We start from the raw sequence: 10772 nt of genomic DNA, 5'->3' as shown, positions 1-10772 counted from the left end.
CGTATATGCCCAGATGGCCTGAAGTAACTGAAGAATCACAAAAGAAGTGAAAATGGCCTGTTCCTGCCTTAACTGATGACATTCCACCACAAAAGAAGTGAAAATGGCCGGTCCTTGCCTTAACTGATGACATTACCTTGTGAAATTCCTTCTCCTGGTTCATCCTGGCTCAAAAAGCTCCCGCACTGAGCACCTTGTGACCCCCACTCCTGCCCGCCAGAGAACAACCCCCTTTGACTGTAATTTTCCTTTACCTATCCAAATCCTATAAAACAGCCCCACTCCTATCTCCCCTTCGCTGACTCTCTTTTTTGGACTCAGCCCACCTGCACCCAGGTGAAATAAACAGCCGTGTTGCTCACACAAAGCCTGTTTGGTGGTCTCTTCACACGGCTGCGAGTTAAAAAAGTACATTAGATTTTGACTTCAAATTTATTAGTCACTGATGTTTATTCTCCGTGCAAGGCAGAGTGTGGGTGTGAAAGGGAGGACTCAGAGGGTGACAGGGAGCAGATGTCCCACCCACCCCACACCCTACGGCCTCACCTCCTTAACAGGCAGGGAAGAGCCAGGCTGAGTGGTTACACATTGCTGGGCTGCCATGAATGGTGCGGGTGAACTGAGACATGAAACCTAACCTCTGGCGCCACTGGATGTCTGCGGACGTGAGAGTCACCTCACAGGAAAGCTGTGGACATTTGACAAGATGTTTTTGCAAGTTGCGCCTGACAACTCCATAACAAATACCAGCTGATGTACGGATGACTTTCCCCAGGAGGGTTTTACTATTTCTTTGCTTTTGATGCTTTTCTACCAGGACCTGCAGAGGGTGGTAGAGTGCTTCGCTGATCTGTCCCTTCTTCCTGTCTCAGGTTCTCAGGGCCAGTTTCCCCATTAGGTGGAGCAGGCACTGTGCCTAGAGCCCATGAGACTTTTAGGGACCCATGAAAGTGTTTTAATTACTTTCAAAATCAGAAAAAATATAATATTAATGAATACCTAATAATGAATCTAGACTATATCATGTCAATTTTTATACCAATGCAGTTGTTTCAAATACAATTTTTAATTTTTTTTTTTTTTAATGAAGAGGGAGCCATGGAGGCAAAAGTGCTGTCAGCCCAAGAATGTGATAATGCCACCCTGTAGTTTCTGGAACTCACCTCAGAGAGTGAGTTGGCAGCCTGGGCTGCTGCTTGCTCCTGTTTGCTCAGGTAGTGGAACAGGTAGAGCCTGAAAGGAGATCTGTGTAGTGAGTATGGTAAGCCATACTGACCTTAGTGTGGGAGTGAAGAGGACCATGTCAGAGCATTTTTCAGAGAGCTGAAGGTTGCATCTTAAATCTAAAGTGGTTGCTTGTTGACACTAGCTATTTTTGATGAAAATTTCCTTATCATGCATTGCATACCCTAGCCTTCTTTGTTGATTTTTAACTTTTATCAAGAAACGGTATGGATATATGTGTATACAAACATATATACATATATGTAAGCACAAATACACACGTATGTGTGTATACACATTTGTGTGTGTGTTAGAAGCATTTGAACCAGAGTAACTCCATCTTGAATAGGAGTGGGTAAAATAAGACTGAGACCTACTAGGCTGAATTCCCAGGAGGTTAGGCATTCTAAGTCACAGATGAGACAGGAGGTCATAAAGACTTTGCTGATAAAACTGGTTGCAGTAAGCCATAGAAAAGGATGAGTTCCTGTCCTTTGTAGGGACATGGATGCAGCTGGAAACCATCATTCTCAGCAAACTATTGCAAGAACAGAAAACCAAACATCGCTTGTTCTCACTTATAGATGGGAATTGAACAGTGAGATCACTTGGACACAGGAAGGGGAACATCACACACCGGAGCCTATTGTGGGGTGGGCATTAGGAGATATACCTAATGTAAATGACGAGTTAATGGGTGCAGCACACCAACATGGCACATGTATACACATGTAAAAACCTGCACGTTGTGCACATGTACCCTAGAACATAAAGTATACAAACAACAACAACAACAACAACAACAACAAAAACTGGTTGCAGTAAAGAAGCCGGCCAAAACCCACCAAAACCAAGATGGTGATGAAAGTGACCCCTGCTCATCCTCACTGCTACACTCCCACCAGCGCCATGACAGTTTACAAATGCCATGGCAACATCAGGAAGTTATCCTATATAGTCTTAAAAGGGGAGGCATGAATAATCCACCCCTTGTTTAGCATGTAATCAAGAAATAACCATAAAAATGGGCAGCCAGCAGCCCTCAGGGCTGCTCTGCCTATGGAGTAACCTTTCCTTATTTCTTTACTTTCTTAATACACTTGCTTTCACTTTACTCTATGGACTTGCCCTGAATTCTTTCTTGCTCAAGATCCAAGAACCCTCTTTTGGGGTCTGGATCTGGATGCCTTTCTAGCATATATATATATATATGCCATATATGTGTCAAATAGTAGCAAAAGATGGGATTCAGGACATGTCACCCCCAAATATGACTTTAGGAGACCAGAAACATGCCAACCCCAAATATGCCTCTTTAGCATGAGGATTATTTTGAGAAACTGCAGCAGAGGAGAAACTCTGAAAACAAAAGTAGAAGTTACCCTTTTGTAAGGAAAGTTTACATCTATAAAGGAGATCTCCATACATAAGGGTGTCTTTCTGTCTGCAAGAGAAAGAGAAAAATGACTCTAAATCACTAGAAACTCTTACCAATGAAAAAGGCATGGATTTAAATCTGCATCACAAACCTCACCCTGGTTTCAGGTGCTTTCCTGGCTGTCTTCCCATAACTGGCCTTCCCTTTCCTCTCAGTTTTAGCAAACGATGGTTTTTAAGCTTGAAGTCAAAGCCACCTATTTGAGATCTGCTCTTAAGAATTACTCATTCCCTGAGTATCTCCCGTGTATACATGAAATATACATATTAATAAACTTGTTTTTTTTTTCTTTTGTTAATTTCTCTTTCGGTACAGGGGTCTGTCCTAACAAAAAACTTAGGAAAGGTAGAGAAAAATGATTTTCTCCTCCCCTACACAAATAAGGGTGGTTTCTTGCTTCACATTTCTGTCTTTCTGCATCCTTATTTCTGCTCCTTAAAGGCAACCACTTTTAACATTCTAAACCCTTTCTATTTTTTTTCTGGTATTTAACTCCATATTTCTAAGGAATATACACATACTGCTATTTCCCAACTTGTCAGTTCCAGACAGTAGCTATTGTTGTTCTGTTATGGCAGATGAAGATTTAGCTGTCTTAACATTCTCCACCTTATTTCTCCTCCCTCTGCCAGTTACTAATAGAGTTATATCACAATTTTTTATTAAATTTGTATTTGTGTAACCACCCCATGAGTTCTTGCCCACTACCCAGTTAGAGCCAATTTATTATGACAGGGAAATTGCAATAGGGAAAGTGTGTACAGTGTTAATAAACTCTAAGGCATTTTGCATATGTTAATTGGAATTTGCGGTGAATGGGTAGACCTAAAAGCTAGCGGCTCAGGAGGGCCTCATATTTGGAGATGGAGTGCAAGGATAAATGATGCAGACAGCAAACACGGAAATACTAGGTAGAAGAGGGTGGTTCCCCGGCAAAAGCCCCACCCTCAATCCTGGAAACCCACAGTCCTAAATGGGAACAGGTATTCCTGTTTTTGCACCCAAAAGTTGCCTTTTGGCTCACCACACCCACCTATCCTGTACCCTTATAATCCCTAAACCCCAGGCTCCACAAGCAGACAAACAGAAGGGCAGAGAAGGAGAGAAGAGAAGGAGCTTCTTAATGTTGAGAGGAGCTCAGCTGGGGACAGTAGAAGAGGAGATTGGCCACTGCATGGTCAAACTCCAGGTGAAGATCATCTTCCCATTCCATCCCCCTTCCAGCCCCATCCATCCCACTGAGAGCCACCTCCACCACTCAATAAAACTCCCACGTTTACCATCCTTTAAGTCCATGTGTGACCTGATTTTCCCTGGACACTGGACAAGAGCTTGGATACAGAAAACTGTCATGCTGGCCCTCTGCCCTTGCAAAAAGGCAGAGGGTCTACTGAAATGTTTAACACTTAAGCCATCCATGGACAGCAAGGCTGAAAGAGCGCACTGTAACACATGCCCACTTGGGCTTCGGGAGTCACAGGCACCCATCCCTAGACACAGTCATGGGGCTGGAGCCCAAAAGCACTCGCCCCAGCTCCTACACCTGCCTGTCTGCATGCTCCCCCTCCCATAAGGGGTTTGAGAGCAAGGTGGCCAAATGGATGAGCCACGCCCATTACATGTCCTGCAAGGGGGGTCAGGGAACTCCCCCGTTTCGTTTGTACTTCCAGTTACCTGCTCTTTCCACAACTCCCTCTGAATGTTTGGTTGGGAATCAGAACATGAGAACCTCAAGTATAGCACTTTGGTATGCTGAATACTTTGCACTGAGGGAGATTGGAAGGGCCTCAGAAGCAAGATGTTCTTTCCGACCTTCTCCCACTCTCCTTTCTCTTTCTTTCATTTCTTTCCCATGGCAGGTCATAGAAACTAGAACCCCTCTTTCCCAAAGCAAACTGTAAACCTAAAAATGTCACTGCCTGACCCTTCTTCTTCCTTTAAAACCCTCATTTGACAGGTGATCCTGCCTTATCCTGGAGAAAGAAATGTTACACAAGAGGCCAAGAAGAAGCTAAACAGACAAGCCTTGCTGGGTTCCCATTTCAGCTTATTACCATTAGGACATGCCCTTTCTGTCGAATCACATTTCTACATGGCTGTACATTCTTCATCAAACCTAAGGATTAAAAAAAAGCTTTCTCTGGGTCTTTGGGTCTTCATTTCTGAAAGCTCCCGTATTACATAAAACTTAGTTAAATAAATTTGTTATACTTTTCTCTTGTGAATCTGTCCTTCATTATAGGGGTGTTAGCTGGGGGCGTTGCAATGAGTGTTAGGACAGGCATTACCCTTTCACCCCTACGCTTGCTACAGACTATGGTTAGGCTACCAGGACACTCAGTTGCCCTTTGTGGAGGAAGAAAGGATGAATCAACATGTGCAGAATAGGACTCCCTCCAGGAAGTCCAGATGTGTAGCTGGGAAGTCTTCAGCTCACCTCTTTCAAGCAGGGTGACCAGGATGCCAAGGTGTAGTCACGAGGAGGAGTGATCAGAAGGTAAGTACAGCTGAGAAAGTTACAACTGGCTGGCACTTTGTCTCAAGAAAGAATGTGCCAACCAGACGGCAGATCTCCAGAGTGAAAGGGAGGTCAAAGAGCAAAATGTCAGTGTTTTCAATACCACCCAATGAAGAAGATGCCAGTCAGGAGTGGGGGGCATGGCCTTAACATCTGCTTGGCAGCTGCATTCTCTTAAGAGAGATGTTTGTATCACTTCACATAAGCTTTTCAACAGCAACAGGGCAATAAAACAAAATGTATTTGTCCTAACTTTGCGCTGATTAAAGAACTCTTCAAGCATTCATTCATCCAACAAACACTCATTGAGAACCTACTATGTGGCAGGCACTCTTTTTTTTTTTTTTTTGAGATGGAGTCTCGCTCTGTCACCCAGGCTGGAGTGCAGTGGCACCATCTCGGCTCACTGCAAGCTCCACCTCCCGGGTTCACACTATTCTCCTGCCTCAGCCTGTGACAGGCACTCTTTTAGGAGCTTGGGATATAGCAGTGAACAAGACAGGCAATGTCTGCCCTCATGGAGCCTATCTTCTATGAAAAAATGACTTTTCATGTGATTATTCACTGTGCTAGGGGTTGGAGTGACATAATAAGGGCCCTCTACGGACTCACAGTTCAAGGAGGTGGCTTCCTGAGTTTTTTTTTTCCCTAGGAAGAGAATGGTTGAATTAGCCAGTTCAGATACTCATTCCCTTTGGTATATTGTGAATGAATTAATTGCATTCTGGTCTTTTGTGAATTTAGTTAGCTTGAGGCAGTTTTCGACACTCAACTATGAATGCGCTGTAAATATTAGGTTTCTAGACCCAGACAACTAGACTAGAGCCTGGAAAGTGCTGACATCATGAAGTTAATTTTCCTGAGACACACTACACCTACACATCCTTCTATAACTTCTCTATTGTGTCCTTCTCTCTTTCTAACCTCAACAGAGATGTCATCAACAATCACACTCCCTCTTGCAAAGCATTTGTAGGAATAGACAAGAGTGAGCCATTGACAAATTCATTCCTCAACTGTTTCTTGAGACCTGTCAAGGTGCCAGACACCATGTTGATGAGAACGCAGCAGCTGTCTCACCATAGGAGCTCACAGTCTGCAGATGGGGGATGGGGGTGCTAGAAAACTCTGTTGTGGGATGGAGTTGAATTTCAGTCCTGGATGTGCTAGTTAATGACATCATCTGTAATCAAGAAACGAGCCCAGCTGAACTCCTGGCTTCCTGGTTTAATATTTCTGTGTCAGGAAGGTATGTGGTGGGCCTCTTGGAAGAGTGACTAAGAGGGAAAACAATACGTAGTTTGGCAGAGAAGGGGAGAGGAGGAAGGATGATGTGTGGATTTGCTCTTTCTGTATTTTTTCACCAGCAGAAACCTTAATCTTTTCCAGCAGCACAGGCGAGTCACGGTGCAAGGGATTTGCCACAGAGCACTACCCCCTTCTCCAGCAACACTGAGCTCACGGAATGGCAGATAAACCTAGATAAGCTGAGCCAGTCTTTCCAGCCCGGGCAGCACTTTTCCAAGGAGCATCATGAGCTCAGCTGGAGGTCCCTGGGCAGAAATCACCTGGAATTTGTATGAGTGCTGAGATCTGTGGGCCTTTCTGCCCCTTTCTTGAGGCTGGAATTGCCTTTTTTTTTTTTTTTTTTTTTTGTGAGACGGGGTGTTGCTCTGCCACCTAGGCTGGAGTGCAGTGGTACAGTCATAGCTCACCGTAATCTTGAACTCCCCGGCTCAAGCAGTCCTCCCACCTCAGCCTTCAGAGTATCTGGATATGTTGCCATGGCTGGTCTCAAACTCCTGTCCTCAAGTGATTCTCCCACCTCAGCCTCCTAAAGTGTTGGGATTAGAGGCATGAGCCACTGTGTCAGGCCTGAAATTGCATTCTTAGCATCTAGATGGAGAAGGAGAACAGCCTCTTCAAAAACAGCATTTTCTTTTCTCTCATTTACTGCTCCCCTTAAATTCCATTTTCTTAAAGGACATGTAGAATGGGGAGGATCCTTTTGCTTGAAGAGTAACCTCCCAGCAATCAGCCCCCTTCCTGTACTAGCAAAATAAATGTTTTATTTGGTTTATTCATTTATTCATTCAATAATTATTTATTAAGACCATACTAAGGGCCAAGTCCAGATTTTGGGATTCTGTGGTGAACAAAAGATAACAAGCCCTGTCGTCGTGGAGCTTATTTTTTTGTGGGAGAAAGACCATAAACAAATAAACATGTAATATCTGGTTGCAATATGTGCTATAAAATGATATGAAGTGGGCAGGAGGATGGAGGAGTGATAGTGTAGGAGGTCACTAGATCAGGTGATCAGGGAAGGCCTTCTGCCTCCTCTGGTGATGTAGGGGCTGGGTCTTTATGAATAAATTTTTCCAGTTTTCCAACCTTAACTCTTTAAATGCCAAAAAGTTTATTCTTACTAATTTTGACCCAAATTACTTTAAATTCATTGTATGTAGGAACCCAGCATAATCTAATCTTTTTTTTTTTTTTTTTTTTTTGAGACGGAGTCTCGCTCTGTCGCCCAGGCTGGAGTGCAGTGGCCGGATCTCAGCTCACTGCAAGCTCCACCTCCCGGGTTTACGCCATTCTCTCGCCTCAGCCTCCCGAGTAGCTGGGACTACAGGCGCCCGCCATCTCGCCCGGCTAATTTTTTGTATTTTTTTTTAGTAGAGACGGGGTTTCACCGTGTTAGCCAGGATGGTCTCGATCTCCTGACCTTGTGATCCGCCCGTCTCGGCCTCCCAAAGTGCTGGGATTACAGGCTTGAGCCACCGCGCCTGGCCATCTAATCTTGTTTTAAAGATTCAGGATCATTATTGGGAACACCAATAGATGCCAGGGGTTCTCAAAGTGTGGCCCCTGGACCAGCAGCATCAGCAACCCCTCAACCTGGGGACTTGTTAGAAACGCAAATTCTCAGAAATGTAAGTGCAGACTTCACCCCAGACCTGCTGCATCTGAAACTCTGGGGGTGGAGCCCTGCAATCTGTGCTTTAACAAGCCCTCCAGGCGCTTCTCATGCATACTCAAGTTTGAGAAGGGCCACTCTGCTCTGAGGTGTGCCCTTGAAGGCAGTGGAGGTAGGTAGCATCTCTGCCCATCCTTGGCAGGCTGCTTTGCTCCCTGAGTTCCTGCCTACTTCCTGTGGGTTCTGCCTCACTGTGGGTTGTCAGTGTTTATCTTTTACTGCTGACATTAGTATGTCTCTGTCTAATTTGTGTCTCCTAATTTGCTGCTTCTAATCGCCTCTGAGAAACCAGATCCCCAGCCATAAATTCATTATGTAGAAAGTAGGAATAAATTCCAGGGCTGCTGGCACGCATGTTAGTACTTTGGTCTTTTGCCCTCAAGACATTCAGCATAGTGGAAAGAACAGACTTGAATTTCAGTCTAGAATTCCCCCAATGTGGGGATTCTGCAGGCTGCTGAGTAAGTCTATTCCAATTATACATTCTAGAAATGGGGAAATAACCACAGGATGGATTCCGGGACCCACTGGGTCTACTATGAGGTGGACGTAGTTAAACTCCATTGATCACCTATATTAGTCAGGGATTTGCAGAGAAAAAGACTGAGAGAGAGAGAGAGACAGAGTGAGAGAGAGACAGAGACAGAGAGAGAGACAGGAACGATAAATTTATTATGAGGAATTGGCTCACACAATAATGGAGGCTGAGAAGTCCCACAATCTGTCCTCTATAAGCTGGAGACCCAGGAAAGCTGGTTTTATTATTCAGTCCACGTTTGAAGGCCTGAGAATCAGAGGTACCGATGGTGTAAATCCCAGTTCAAGGGCAGAAGATGAGATGAGATGTTCCAATGAGGCAGAAAAAAAGGGGCAAATTCCTCCTTCCTCCACATTTTGCTTTATTCAGTCCCTCAGCAGATTGGATAATGCCCACCTGCATTGGAGAGGGCCATCTATGTTGAGTTAACCGATTCCAATGCTAGTCTCATCCAGGAACAATCTCATAGACACACGCAGAAATAATGTTTATCTGGGCACCCTGCAGCCCAGTGAAGCTAGCACATAAAATTAACCATCCCCTCACCGAACAACCATAATCTCCTACTGTTACTGGCAGACCACAGTAATATTTTGGGTCTCCTGAAATTAGTATCAGTTCAAAGCCAGTGTCCAGTCATCCTTGAAAACATCTGATTGTTTCCTTTTCCCCAGTGCACAGTTCCTCTAATAAAAGGCTGCAGGTCCCTTTGGGGACAACTGGGAGAAAGATAAACAGTATACATTTTTGGCAATGTAGCAGAGTCCTTCCTCAAGGGGACCTGGTCTCCCCTTTTATTGCTTGTACGACCTTGGCAGAGTTGGAACCAGAATTGCCTGGCACCAACGAGGTGCTCAACAAGTGCTAGTTCTTTTCTTCTGGGGTGGGAGAATGATGGGGGAAGGGGATAATTAACCTATATGATTTTTTGCATGAATAATTGCTGTTTAGAAAAATCTCTAAATATTTACCTTTATTTATTAAAAAACAGTTTTAAATATATTTGAGATATAATATCACACAATTCATTCATTTAAAGACTACAATTTAATGACCATCACCGCAATCGATTTTAGAACATTTTTATTATCCTAAAAAGTAACTTCACATTCCTTAGGGATGATCCTCCCTCTATAATCCTCCTATTCCCCCCTTGTCCTAGGTAACCACTAATCTATGTTTTTACTCTACAGATTTGACTATTCTGGACATTTCATATAAATGGAATTATCCAATATGTGTTCCTTTGTGATAGCCTTTTTCCACTTAGCATAATGTCTTTAAGGTTCGTTCATGTTGTACAGCATCAGTATTTCATTTCTTTCTTAAAAATTTTTATTTTTAATTTTTGTGGGTATATAATAGGTATATATATGGGTTACATAAGATATTACGATACAAGCATGCAATGCATAATAATCACATCAGGGTAAATAAGTATACATTACCTCAAGCATTTATCCTTGATAAATGCCAATTTATAATTGCCAAGGTATAAAAGCCAATTATACTCTTAGTTATTTAAAAATGTATAATTAAATTTTTCTTTACTATAGTCATCCTATTGTGCTAGCAAATATTAGGTTTTATTCATTCTTTCTATTTTTTCTACCCATTAACCTTCCTCACTTCTCCCCCACACTCCCCAACTCTCCAACTCCAACTACTCTTTCCAGCCTCTGGTAACCATTTTTCTACTCTATATTGCCATAAGTTCAATTGTTTTACTTTTTACCTCCCACAAAAAGTGAGAACATGTGAAGTTTGTCTTGCTGTGCCTGGCTTATTTCACTTAACATAATGAAATTCCAACCTCCAGTTCCAACCATGTTGTGCAGATGACAAGATCTCATTCTTTATTGTGGCTGAATAGTACTCCATTGTGTAAATATACCATATTTTCTTCATCTGTTCATCTGTTATGGACACTTAGGTTGCTTCCAAATTTTAGCTATTGTATACAATGCTGCAGCAAACATAGAAGTGCAGATATCTAGGCTGGGCGTGGTGGCTCACGCCTGTAATCCCAGCACTTTGGGAGGCCAAGGTGGGCGGATCAATTGAGGTCAGGAGT

Source organism: Rhinopithecus roxellana, chromosome 18, assembly GCF_007565055.1.
Source record: "Rhinopithecus roxellana isolate Shanxi Qingling chromosome 18, ASM756505v1, whole genome shotgun sequence".
Taxonomy (NCBI): Eukaryota; Metazoa; Chordata; class Mammalia; order Primates; family Cercopithecidae; genus Rhinopithecus; species Rhinopithecus roxellana.
This window is presented reverse-complemented; position numbering follows the sequence as displayed.